This window comes from Neodiprion fabricii, chromosome 6, assembly GCF_021155785.1.
Source record: "Neodiprion fabricii isolate iyNeoFabr1 chromosome 6, iyNeoFabr1.1, whole genome shotgun sequence".
Classification (NCBI taxonomy): Eukaryota; Metazoa; Arthropoda; class Insecta; order Hymenoptera; family Diprionidae; genus Neodiprion; species Neodiprion fabricii.
The window spans coordinates 25,407,234-25,420,927 of record NC_060244.1 but is presented as its reverse complement, the minus strand read 5'-3'; the positions used below and the strand labels follow the sequence as shown (position 1 = coordinate 25,420,927).

Sequence of the window (13,694 nt, the reverse complement as noted above, 5' to 3'; positions counted from 1 at the left end):
AATCATATTTTTGCGAATAAATTATGCCGTGCTGTAAATTCATGTCAGATGTTGAGAATTGATTTCAGGCTCGTAGAAATTTCGTTCAAATGATGATCTGTAAAATTTCCGTAAGTATGAAAATTGGTTGGAAAGAAAATACGTTTTCAGTATATGTGCAGCAGCAAAGATGTAAACATAACAAGAATAGAAAAAGAGTGAATTACTCGCTGTCGTGAAAAATATAATATAAAATAATGTTAATTTTTAACGGCGTACTTCACGAAGCTCGCTTCGTAGGTAAATGAATCGTTACGGCCGATATTAGTGCAGCGAACGAAGATCCGAGATTAAGGAGTGGGACACGTTGGCGGAGAGTAAGGAACAAGTATGCTAATGCCTTGTCTTATACGTATAGCATGTGGGTAATATATGTGTACAAGTCTAGGTCTGGAGGACAACGTGGGCCTATCTCAACGGAGACTAAGTGAAAGCAGATAAAACGAAAAATGGGAAAAAATGACGAGAAAAAAAAAAGAAAAAGAAACGGAAAAGGAACAGTGGGAAAAGGTGCGCGATAGCTGATAAGCTATCCGACCTCGGGTTGCACTCCAACTGGTTTAACCCTGTTTCTAATGAATTTACCTAACAGGAATTTTGTCAACAGTTTGAAGCATTTTTTCTCGGTCAGTTGGAAGAAGGGGAAAAACTGTAACTTACATGTACAACGAGAACCTGGTTTAGAAATAAAATTTTGAAGGAATTGTATCTTTAACGTTTATGACGTTTAGATGAGTCATTTGTTTTATTACGGTTTACTGAATCTCAGACAATTTAATAAAAAACTTGCGTTACAACGGTTTTACCTCGGCATGAATCGTCACGATACGTTACTAACTTCAACACGATTATGTATCTACATCATATGCCCTCGGTAAACGAAAACTTAGTAGTCAAATTTGTTTATAGATCCATCAGAACGAATGGACGTGGAAGAATTTGCTGTCCCTCTCTTTGTAAACACACGTAGTACCGATAATTTAATTTCCCAGTATTTTCTAAATCGTTATCACGAAACGACGGTACGTTGCTCTTTCGGAGAATTTCATTACTCACAATCAGTAAAAATTTTCTTCACGTTGTTCATCCTCGATGCAAAGTGAACTCAGCGCTGCCCGAGAAAAGCGAATTTAAAGAGTACGAATGTGACATATTTTCCTTCTTCGAATCTTGTTACCAGTACTGAATGTACATTATTATATGTACATAACACCAAAGATAACAGTTGATTAACGATATTGCAGAGTTGGCAAGCTGGGGTCAACGCGTGATACAATTTGTTCATATATTAAACCATTAACGACACGCGACTTTGACGCGAATGTCGGACTTTTGTTTTCCTTACAAACTTCCTTTTTCTCCTATTTTCCTCACAGGCATTATCGCGGCCTTATCACTCGAAAAAAGAACTTGTTTATCTATTTACTCTACTCGCTGACGGCACGCAGGGTGTTTGCTTATGCTTACCCGGCATACATTTGAGGATGTCATTGATTTCACGTACAGAAATCCGATGTTCGGTGTTATGTTTCAAGTTCAATCGCTGCGGGTATTATTTAGCCGTGGTTGTATAAGAATTTGAACGATTTGTTGCAACGTCATTTGTGTTTCGGTACGAACATTGGGGAGAAATATAAGATTATCGTTATACTGGATTCCAAAAATTCAATCAGTCTGGAGATATTTGTAATCCTGTTACTGTAATTATTATTTAATGGTTGCAATATTCTTCGAGAAATATATTACTTCAAGGAATGCGTGCTACTTACGTGACAAGAATTATCATTCGTGAAAATTAATGAGAAAAAATTCTTGCCTTATGAACTTCCAATTTTTCATTTTAACGATTTAATTTCATTGATTGTTAATCGTAATACTACATACACGTATCGTGAATACTTTACGCACCGTCGAAAGAAGAAAAATATCATATTTTTATTGCAAAACAAGCATAAACTGTAATCGTCGTAAATTTGTTCAGAGATCAAAGATCGTCAACTCTAAGACTCTTTCACAATACTATCTCAGATTGGTCATTTATGTAATTCAACATATCTCATATATTCACACGTCATGGTTAAGAATATACTTTAAAACTCAACTTGGTAATTATTTTAATTCAAATGTTTTCGGTTTTCTTCTCATTATTCGCAACGAATCTTTTGATCATATATTATTCTCAGAGCTTACGATGTAAGTTTAATAAATGGAAAACTGTTCGACCGTATAACTTGCGGTAAAAATTGGGTTTTGATGTTTGGAACACACGAATTTGAAGGTGATGTGGAATGAATTCAAACCGCCTTGGCATAAAAATGATTACACAGGTATTATTTATTTTTTGCAACAGTGACGGTGACAATTAATTTTTTTCATCGGGTGCTAATCGTGCTAGCGTAGGAAAGTGTTTTTTTTTTTTTTTATTCTTTGAGGAAAGAAAAAAAGGCGATTTAAACGTAGCACAAGCAATTTACTTTACCTTGGAATCGGGCGCGAGGATCTGCTGATAATTATATCACGAATCGTGTAAAAATTGAGCCTAATACCTTACTTGAACACGTTGTCTAGTATAACTGCAATTGGATCTGACACATCGCTCAAAGACAATTCTCAAACTTTGACCAGATTACTCTTGGCACGGTTAGTGAATTATCTGGTAGATGGCACAACCTTTCAGCGGTTAATATACCCTACCCTGATCGCATTCCCGTTTATTGCCTAATTTGCAGTATGCCGAGTTGCCCCGGTCTCTTTTTCTCTCTCTCTCCCTCTTTCTCCCCATCCGCCAATCGGAATTTTGCAACTTTTTGAACAGATGGCGCGTGCTGAACATACCGCGCATCGTGCGCGATTCGTTCGATTAATCCGTGCATCGAATATTATACAAATTTCGTTACGTTGTTTTATTTATTTATTTTTTTTTTATTTTTTCACAATCGATATTTAGCAAGATAGAAATGCGGATTTAACATTCTGCATACGCTGCAGCATCGTCGGCACTTCAACCAACAGATGCATAATTCATTCGGTTTCAACCTCGTCCATCCATTGCACCCATCCGTCCATCCATCCATCCTGCATCGTCCACCATCCCGCAGCCATCCGAGCAAAGAAAGAGATGTGTATCGGACCCTTGGCGGGTTGAGGGGCGGCCTTGTCTCCTTTTCAACGTCCGCGCCTCGAATCTAAACATCTTTATCTTCTTCACGCATCTATCTCGATATATACATATATACATTACATACGGACGCCGATGCGAGTGCGGTGCAGTCGGTGGTACAAGAGGGACAGTTTACGTCCTATCGAAAGACGCCTAAACGACCCTGCTGACAAGCCTCCTCTCCCTAACACGAGTTCACCGCTATCTTTATCCCGCAAAAAATCTAACTCTGAGTCGGTCACGACTATTTTTTCAAACCGAAAAATAAGAAAATGAAAAAGAAGGAGTTGAATCGATTTCGCACAATAAGATGTAAGAATATCGCCGGATGTACGCTCGAACGCTTTTTGATTCGACGATAGCTTCTCGGTAAGAGTGGGTGTTTCGACAATTTCCAAGACCTTCGTATCTTGCGAACTTGAAGGAGACGTCGAGAGGACCGGAGTCACTCGACCGGGAATTAGGACCCAACGTACCGCTGCACGGTTGCGACGACCGTTGTTGTCTGGTCAGGAAACGGCTACTTACAACTCGTCAGCATTACGCTAATTCGAGGCTCACCACGACTTACGAATGATAAGGCAGCGCACCCGTCTTTAAGCCCGAAATATTAGCCGCCCCACTAGCGTGTGGGTGAAAGAGTAGCTGCTAACGCGGTTCACCAAGTTCACGTCCTTCTTCTCCGGTTACACGATAACCGCCCACGCCGCAATCGTCTGTAAAGTCTAAAGTCGAGAAGATGCCTCAAATCGGCGTGAAAATTTGCTAAATTTTCCAACGAGTCGGCGATACCTGGACTCTGGGCTTTGTTTTGTCACCAACTTCACAGAGAGGGCATTGTTCCTTTTTGTTCAGGGAGGAAACCACGTGTCCCTGATTCCCGAAGGGATCTGCCGTTTCTGGCGTGGCATTCGAGTCGGCACGAAATCGACCCTCGAAGTCGCGCCAGCCTTCATGGCGGGGCATCTGCGCCGAATTACTTCGGCGCGCGGCTCATTAGAGAACTTCCTCTCTCTTCTTCAGCGTAAATTTCTGGTTCCTCTTCGTCCCCTCTTCTTTATTTCCTTACACCCACCCGGACAAAATCCTGCGGATGTGCGATGATTTTCCGGTGACTACAACGACGAGAAGGTGAATCGAGCCGTGACGGCGACGACGGCGTCGCGACGCGAACCCTTCTTCCCGGAATTCCCTTCACCTAGTCGCAGGACGTCATCCTCCCCAATAACCGCAGACGTTTCACGCGCGATATCAATTTAGCGTCACCTTTGTCAATTATTCCAGACACGCGCTTCGACTTCCAGTTCGCTTCAAGTTTACTCTGGAATAACATTACCCGGTTCAAAAGTCCTCGACGCTCTTCTTCGCGGGATGAAGACGAGACTCCTCGCTATCTCCAGTTTCGAATCTGTTTAAACAATTACAAAACCGTTCACGTAATCGTTGGACGAAACTCTACCGCCCGGATAGGTTGACGCACGATGCCAACGCGAGTCGGTCTAGCTATTTGGTCTTGTATAAGGTAACCCTGGTGGTGTTCGCCGCTCAGCGGAAGTCCATCGTGATTTGTTTTGACACCGGAAACAGTGCACGTGTGACGTCGACAACGCCGGCTTGTACGCACCCCTGCATCCCCCTGCGTGCCTTCTCTCCTCCTCCTCTTTTCTTTCTTCTTCTTCTTCTTCTTCTTCTTCTTCTTTAACCACGTCTTTTACCGTTTATAGCGCGCTGTGTGTATCTTTTACACATCGTCCGTTCTTCGGCGCAGGCGTCACAGGGCGACTAAAAAACCACCCCTGCACGTAAAATGTACGTACATTTCTTACTCCGTTGCACATGGGATCGTTTATTTTTCGAGGATTAATAAACAAGAACTTGATTGTTGCTTAAAAAATTTATCGATGTCAGATGATTTTTATTTCATTCAATGCGATTCTACAATCAGACGTAGATTTCATAATGGCACCACATATTTCGAACTGTCGAAATCATTTTTAATCACCAGTTTCATACGATTTCGGATACATCTCGATATTCATTTTATTTACTGAGAATATAGTGAGCAATCGTCTTCCAAGAGTCTAATTACTACCGTCTGTCGAATATTTACAATTGTTTGACTTGACGAAAGAGAGAACGGAAGAATGTTTTAATGTTTCTTTCTTTTCGTCTCTATTTTTTTGTCGCAATAATTTGACGCGTGACTCGACTCAAGTTAAAGACTCTGTCTTCTACGTATTGTACCTACGTGTATATATATATCTCTCTGTGTGTGTGTGTGTGTGTGTGTGTGAGGTAAGATTTTTATAGCCATTTGTTCGTTGTGAAACGAACAAGCCGACTTTTGTCACTCGGCTATATAGCTATATGTGTATTGTATGTGCAGCAGTATTATACGCCTATGAATCCGGTCATTGTGCATTATGTTAGGTTATTCTAGCTTTGTAGCGAGTACCTAACGACATTATACCTACCATAGACTCTGAACAACGACGATATACATGTGGGTATATTCTACTGACATTTGTACGGAATAATAAAACTACATCGTAACGGAGTGTTGTTTTTTCTTTGTCGAAAAAGCCGGTTGTAAACGTAACGTGTGCATCCTACCTTCGTGCTAATTTCCCGTATGCGCGATCTGCCAGTTTATTACAGCCGTTGCAGTTAAAATTCGTTTTTACAGTCATATGAAAGCATTTTTCTCATTTTTTTATTCATAAGTTCCGTTTTGTCGGTTTTCCTTTTTTCACTCACTGTAAGTGTAGATTTTAAAAAAATCACATTCATTAATGTACATTGTAAAAATCGCTGACATCTCTCATGCGGTTCAACGGTTAAAAATAAAAAATAGCAGTATCCAAAAAATTGTACGCGTGTCAAAGTAATTATTTGGAATGTCTATAATTTCACTCGTTGCATAAATTTCCAAAGCGTCTTCCGCGGTATCGCGCTGTGGAGATTCTACACAAAAATATACGATTCGCATATCGTCACTCATGCAGCTACCTGCGGACAATGCATGGAAATGTAAGGATTTTGGCTCCTCGTCAATATGTAATCTTTTTCCGCGTGTGGGCTTCGCCTTTCGAGGCTGGTGAAAGTACACGGCATACGTGTTGCAGGCGATGACTTCCTCGCGGTTGCTTCCCGTTCGCGTTTTACAATAATTTGCATAACGCCCACGGGATCGACGCTGCCGTCGCTGCTGCTGCTGCACGCATGTTTGAAGAAGAAAAAAGTGTTTACGGGTGCACGTATATAACGGACGAACGGTTCGCACGTTCGAAATGCATTCATTTACATTCGTATCTTTCGGCTTATTTGTGTAATTATACAATCATACATAAGGTTGATTTTTCCGCAATCTAAACGCGAATCGTTTTTTCGTTTGTTTCATTTATACAATACAAATATGTGGGAATAGTATTCTATTATTTATTAATTTCCGTTTATTTTGTTCTTGGGAGTGAGGTCGAGTTGTCGCGTTTAAATACGTAACCCGTTTCGTACCACGTGGTTCGATAAATCTCTTGATCGTCGTCGTCGCGAGGTCAGGTTCTGAGAAAAATTAGTCTTCTTCCAAGTTTTTTCAAACGTTATTTTCTTCTAAAAAGCTCGCCGCTTTAAGGCGGCATCGGAGTACAAGTCGAGCTTCTTGTCGGGGTCCCGAAGTCCGCCCTGACTCACCGCGCCGGCGATAAATAACTTTCATAGAGCGCAACGCGGTTCCCATTCGACGAAAAAAATCGTGATCCAGCGTGATCGCGAGAAATCCGCCGACGCGTCGCGACGTATAATCTCGGCATACCCAGCTATCCCATACGGACCAATTTGCCGTTCGCGAAGAGAATGTCTCGACTCGTTCATTGTCATCCGGCGAGCGGTTGCAGTCCGCGTCTTTTCAACGGACGACACATAAATGTCGTAATGCGCGAACGCCCAAATGTTTATGCATACGTAGTGCAGCGTGCATCGTGGTCTCATTCTGTGTCTGCGTGAACACGGGACGTAAATACACGGAGAACCCGACCTAAATACGTTTCCATCTCACGTCTCCACGGACGCTATTCGACACGAGAGAATATTGCCTGTCGTCACGCCGCTCGGTGACACGCGGGTCACGCAAATTGATCCTGTCAGGTTTCTCTGTAAATTTTTCGATGAGAGAGCCAGCCGAGGAACGTTTTTCGCTTCGCCAACGTATTCAATTAAACTTCTTCTTCATCTTCGTCTTCTTCTTCTGGTACAGTTGGAGAGTCGGATAATTAACGTCAGATCAGGGGGCGTCCGCAGGGGACCGTCGACCCACGGGTCTAATAATCGCGAGTTAATAAATTATTTGGCAACGCAACAATTTATCAGACGACGAAAATTCCCAGAGGGCCGGGGTTTGATCAAAGAAATCGCGACACACGCTGTTCGGTTCGTATTGAAAACATTTAGATAATTATGATATTACTTCCATGACCCAGATTTTGATTGAAAAAATTCACCTGTGACTTTTAAATCAATGCGTATTTTATTTGCGAGGGGAAAAAAGAAAAACAACAACAGCAATAAAGACGATTGGTTTCCGTTTTTATTTATACGAATATTCATTTTTCTCGTGTGGTCATGTTCTTAAAATATCTTATAACTGAACATTAAACAACACACCACTTATACTGTATACTTCCGTTTCGTGTAACATCTTTCAAGGTTTATTAAGTCACTCGCATTATGTTCGCCGACCATCCTCGCCCGATACTTCGACATTTTTACGCATCAACTCGATATTACATAACTAAAATTACGTGATTAAATCATGCATCGGTATATTAGTCCACCACACACGGTATAGACGAGAGGAATAAAGCAGCTTGGATTTTTTAATTACCCGTCGCGAAAATGTGATTTACAAAATCGGTTAAACAGTGCACGAAGAAACCGAGAGGCGTTCGCGTGGATCTGTAACAAGCGTGCAAAGCCATGACAGTGTTCGTAATCGCGTTAATTCGACGTTGATTACAGCCGTGTGTAATAGTACAATATAGGAACGAGAAGCAGAGGAGGAGCCGCTCGAGGTAGTAAACTAATCTTTTTAATTATCTCGTTTGGTCGGTGCGAGTTGTAACTACTGTAAGCCGATATGTTAATGCGTGCGCAGGTCGAGTGTGACGCTAATGGCGTGTTTCAACGCCACGCTGCCTCGGAAGTAGGTAGGTAGGTAGGTAGGTGGGTACTCGGACTGACGCGAAGCCGGTCAGGTGGACGCCGAGGGCCTCGCGGTAATCGACATCATCCTGGAATGCACTCACCCCCCAGGTACGGGCTCCCGCGTTATGCCGAACACAAGATTCGACGTCTTATCGGACGATTCTACCACCCAAGGAGCGATAATTACGAAGGAATCGATCCTTGGCCGTGTACGTGCAACCCGCAGCGAAACCTTCCGATTGCGCTTTCGTGTCAGGAATCGCAACGGCTCGAGTCAATTTCACGATGTGTAATAATAGCCTCGTCTTTGGTGTCTTTCCGTCTGGTTTACTTTACTATTTTCGATGGTTTTATTCTTCTGGTTGCGACCCCTGGACTATTACTCTAAGGATTTGTTGGCATTGGTTTTCGACTCGCGATAGTAAATAAATAAATAAATAAATAAATAAATAAACATGGCAAATAATATTTTGTCCCGCCTTCGTGGCGTCGTAGAATTTTAGACACTCCTACGCTTGGACCCATGAATTTGATGTGCAACTTAATTCTCATTCTACATTCCTCATGGTTGCCCGTAACGTGACGTGAAGAGATTAACCGAAGACTTGAACAGCGTGTATGTAGGTACCTACTGTGCCGATCGTTGTGAATGAAGTCTCGTTCTTATCGCGATCGCTGATCTTATAGATCGTGCTGACACTAGGAATAGCTATGTAGACCTTTTCGTATACGCGGTTCGCATTCGTACACGAGGCACATCGGTCGTCTAATCACGGGCCGGCACTAACGTCATACGAGGGTACTAAAATGGTATTGAAATTGATCCTAGACTCGATTTAAGCCAAGGTAACTCAGCTTCGGTTCTACCGTCGAGATCGTTACTCGGTGATTTTATGCTTGGCTTTTGAACGTACATCCGACTTCCGGATATCTTATATACTGCCTGGATTTTCATCGGCTTATCGTTAGTGCCGCTCGTAAATAACTTTGGTCTTTCATTGTTAGACGATTTGTAACTATCGGTTATTTTTTATGTATCGCATAAAGGTACCGTGAAATATATTCGAATTTGCGAAGTAAGGAAGTGACGATTTTTATGTTTATTTTCGTAATTTATTTTACAAGTTCTCTGACGCGCGTTCATTTGCGATTGGCGTGTGGAAAATGGGGATAAAATCGTCGGTATAAACCAAATAGACACTTGGCAGAATCCAGAACTCAACTCGGTTTATATCAAAGAGTTGCCCTTGCGGCACGTTTCGAAATACCGAATGTTTGTTATTACTTGTTCTCTCGACGGGTACCAGAAATTTACGTTATTTTCGTCGAAATTTTGACTGGAATTTTACTAAATAAACTATCCAAGAAATGGCCGAGCGTAGGTTTATAATATAATATATATACACGGACCGGAAGATCCGCGATATCGAGTTACTGAACGGAACACCGTGTAAGACGGGTTTGTAGGCTGCGTAAACGACGAACACGAGAAAAACCTGTACTCCAAGACTTTGCAATAGTAAAATTCTAACTCGGAAATCCTCGGAATTCTTCAGGAAGCTTTGGTATCGGAGGCTGGAATACTTGTGCTGTTAATTGGCAGGAAACTACCGTCACTTAAACGAAAAGGAACGGAGAACCGAAGCGGCGGAAGAAAAGAGAGGAAGAGAAGAGGCTGGTCCGGAGTACGGACAGGTGTTCCATTCGTCGTAGATTTTGTCTTGCAAGGAGACGGCAGACGGTTGATCTCGAAAAATCCGGGAAAGTCCACAAATTGAAGAAACGACGTCGCTCAAACGCGTTAGTGTCTTTGCAGTGTGTGACAAGTGGAGTTTCAAGTGTATCAGATTCTGAGAAGAGACGGAAAATGACGAGAATCAAAGACGAACGCACCTAACCAGTTCCCATCAGTGAAATTGCCAATCACTCGGTGTCTGGAAGCTCTCTTCGTGCAGTCCCACTCAGGCTTCTTCTTACTTGCCGCAAAGAGGATCGCGGATAAGAAGAACAAGAAGAAGAAGAAGAGCGAGGTACGTACGATGAGTTGAAACTCTTTGAAAAAACACACAAAGAGTTCGCTTTGCGGTAGCTAACAAGACAGATGCGTGTCCATCCCATGAATGAACAGGCCGCAACGGGGCAACGGCAACAGGTTATTTGCTTAGCCGAGAGACGAGATTCTACGAGGAGGATCTCTTACGCGGTACAACGTCGCGCCATTCCAGCGTTGGACTCAATAAACGTTCTTACCCGCCTCTTCCAGGTGGATCTTGTCCCGGAGGCGTCGTCGCTCTCTTTGCTCTTCAAGGTTCGTTTATGCGCCGGCTGGCGAGCTTGTAGCGATATCGAGTTTTATGCCCCCGTTTTGCCACGCGACCTGACGGCGCTTTGGCCGTAAAAGAAAAACCGGCGACATTACAAAGTGTAAAAATACCGATGCGCAGAAGACGAACACGTCGTACAAACCTTCTCGCAACGACGCGACGCTTGGCCTTTGGCCACAACGACGACGCGCGTTCGTCCTCCGTTCCTTCTTCGGAACGTCGCGCAGTCGATGCTCTACGAGGACTGCACCGTGGTAGACACAATAAACTTACTAATGGTTTGATTGCATAATAATCCATCGCACAGCTGCAACCGACGACCGCCAATGGGACGTGCGTGCAAGCGTGTAAGTTTCGAGTACGTACGACGGGTGGTTGAGAGACGGGTCCGTTCCTCGTCTTTCGGGCTTTCGTCTCTTCTCCTTCCACCATCCCACCGGCCGACTGTTATTATAGGAATTAGTTCTAATAACAACGACACAACAACGCCGATAAGAACGCTCAATTTAAACAATGATAAATAAGGGAACGAGAGCTACTTTTGTTTAGTGAACGTTACAGATTTAGGTATGACTGGAATTGTTCACAAGATTTAGCGGATCGGGGTGAATTCTTCCGAAAAATTTCGAGGGACGGACAGTTTGGAAATTTTAGTACCTGGAGAGTTTTCATATCGACGAATCGTACGCTGCTGTCTGACCTCTAAATTTCGAAAGTCTTCTAAATCCGAAGCTACTGGACTTTGAAAGTTTTTAAAAAGGAGCTTTGGTATCGGATTTTCGCGAGGCATTTACACTCGGTGTCTCTATCGATTAATTCTGAATCGCACTGTATACGTGTATAACGGCGAGCAGTCAAGCCGTGTTTTCATCACTCATCAGAGCTCGTTGGCTCGATTAAACGCCATGCAGAGCATATGCAGAAACAAAACGAGATTCGAATTGACCGTGGAGCTTCCGAGAACAAATCAAGATCCTCGAGGGGTCCGTAAGTCGTACGGTAGGTACGCGGAGAAGCTCAAGTTACATGTACGCTACGTTACGAGTAAATAAACTAATCTCGTCAGATTTCTCCTCCTCCTCCTCCTTCTTCTCTCTCTTGTTCTTTCTCGCCTAATTGTTTTCGCGAATTTCTTTATAAATTTTTTTTCTTTCGTACTTCCAGTCATCTGTTGTTGTAACACTTGCGCGTGAAATCCCGCACCGTATTTACTGCAGCGGGAAAATACTTTCCGTGTGGAATATCTAGCGCGACTTAATAAGAAACGATAATGATAATGATAATGATGATGATAATGATGATGATGATGATGACGATGATGATGGTAATAGTGATACTATTGCACTAATAACGAGTTTAAGAACATTAAGCCAATCTCTCGCTCGACTTACGATTATGTGTTTATGCAACGTGCAGTAGTAACATCCAGTTGGACGCCGCGTAAGTAAAGACAGATGACGGTCCGGTGCAACATCGTTTCAGACCATCTTGTGCCGATCGACTCAATTAATTTTTTCTTTCTCAACCTGCTGCAGGGCGTGCAGAGTTACGCGAACAATATTTTTCACCGTTTTCCAGATATTTATACACCCAATCGTTTACAGTCACATCGGAAAATGCGACTTTGCGATTCGAGTTCGTTAACGTGACTTTTCAACGATCGGAAACGGAAGCTGAACAGTTAAGCCGAGAGGGTGGATCTCCACGGACGATAAATCGCTGCGCTTCAAACGCTGCGAGAAGAATATGAAAAATCCACCGGCGTTTACGATGGGAAAGGAGAGATTTACCCTGTCACGATTGCAAATACGATATTGCTATTCGCTTCGCGTGTCGGAACAGCGTCCTGCTGCCTGTGTATGCGGTTAGTTTTCTTGCGCGTAAACCGGGATCGGCGCCGGAAGCTTATTGAGCGGTGAAAAAATAGCCGCGTAAATGATTAGGAAACATTCTTCGCAGTCGAATGCCGAGTTGAATTAATTTTTAGATTCGTTTCGCGATCGGACGAACGTCGTCTTGCAGTTCTTCGTGACTCTTTTATCAATCAATTACTTACACCCATCTAACTCCGTAATTGCGCAGTCCTCGCTGAACAGGGAGAACCTTCTAAGTTCGCTAAATAAAAAAAAGTCCGAGGGCGAGAAGAGGCGACTGGTTTTTTATCGCAAATCTGTGACACAACTGGACGAGAACTCGAGCTGCGGACAATCTTCTTAATCGGAGCTCGTTAAATTGGCACGTTTTTATTATGCTTGATTGATTATTCGCCTTTCGGTCAGGTCCATTCGACGCTCTCTACATTTATCACAATAATACTAAGAATGATAATAACAGTTATTCCCGGAGGTTTAAATTCTTCCTTCGATCAACTCACAAAATCCGTAACGATTAGCATAAATTTATAAATAATTTACGCGCTATTGCGCACGATTTATTCGCATGTATGCACTTTTCAAGGAATTCAGTTTTCTTAACGTAGATATTAAATCGAGTTTAAATATATCTCGTCGGCCGCATGACATGACGAGGACAACTTATATATTATACGAGGTACTGTTTCAAACTTGAGATTCGTTACTTTAAACGATTCGACGTTAGCGTCGTCAGACCACCCTGACGCCCCGATGCCTCGAGGAGTGTAAAAGTCTCCTTTTTTCCCCGTATACGTTGAGTTGTATTTTTTTCCCTTCTTTCTTATCGTTAAATTTTCTTACATTTCTTATTCCTCCCTCTTCAACGAACTCCTCTCCTCGACCTCGCCTGGTTAATCGTAAATAAGTACATTTTACGTCTTGGCCTGCACGGTGCAGCTCGTGTGTTAAACACACGCGGATACGATTTTATACGCGAGTACGTTGGTATTGATTCGGGGCTCTGGAATCCCCGTAAGAAACTCTATATCTATTTTCATTCCCGGTGTATTATATCCTACGTATGTATATATATGTATATCTTATTAATAACACCGATAT

General features: G+C 42.6%; 1 protein-coding gene and 1 long non-coding RNA gene across 4 annotated transcripts in view; one reads left to right on the top strand and one right to left on the bottom strand.

Annotated features, from left to right (window-relative positions):
• The window catches only part of LOC124185737, a 53,330-nt gene that overhangs the window by 15,435 nt on the left and 24,201 nt on the right, over positions 1 to 13,694 (top strand). The window lies entirely within an intron of this gene.
• The window catches only part of LOC124185731 (fibroblast growth factor receptor homolog 1-like), a 48,099-nt gene that overhangs the window by 29,438 nt on the left and 4,967 nt on the right, over positions 1 to 13,694 (bottom strand). Inside the window, exon 1 of one of the 3 annotated variants that reach the window (XM_046576787.1) lies at positions 2,519 to 2,677. The exons of 1 other annotated variant lie outside the window; for it this stretch is intronic. The gene's annotated coding sequence lies outside the window, so the exon portion shown is untranslated. Of the gene's footprint in view, positions 1 to 2,518; positions 2,678 to 13,694 lie in introns of those variants that run through there. One more of the 3 variants, XM_046576790.1, reaches the window with a different exon arrangement.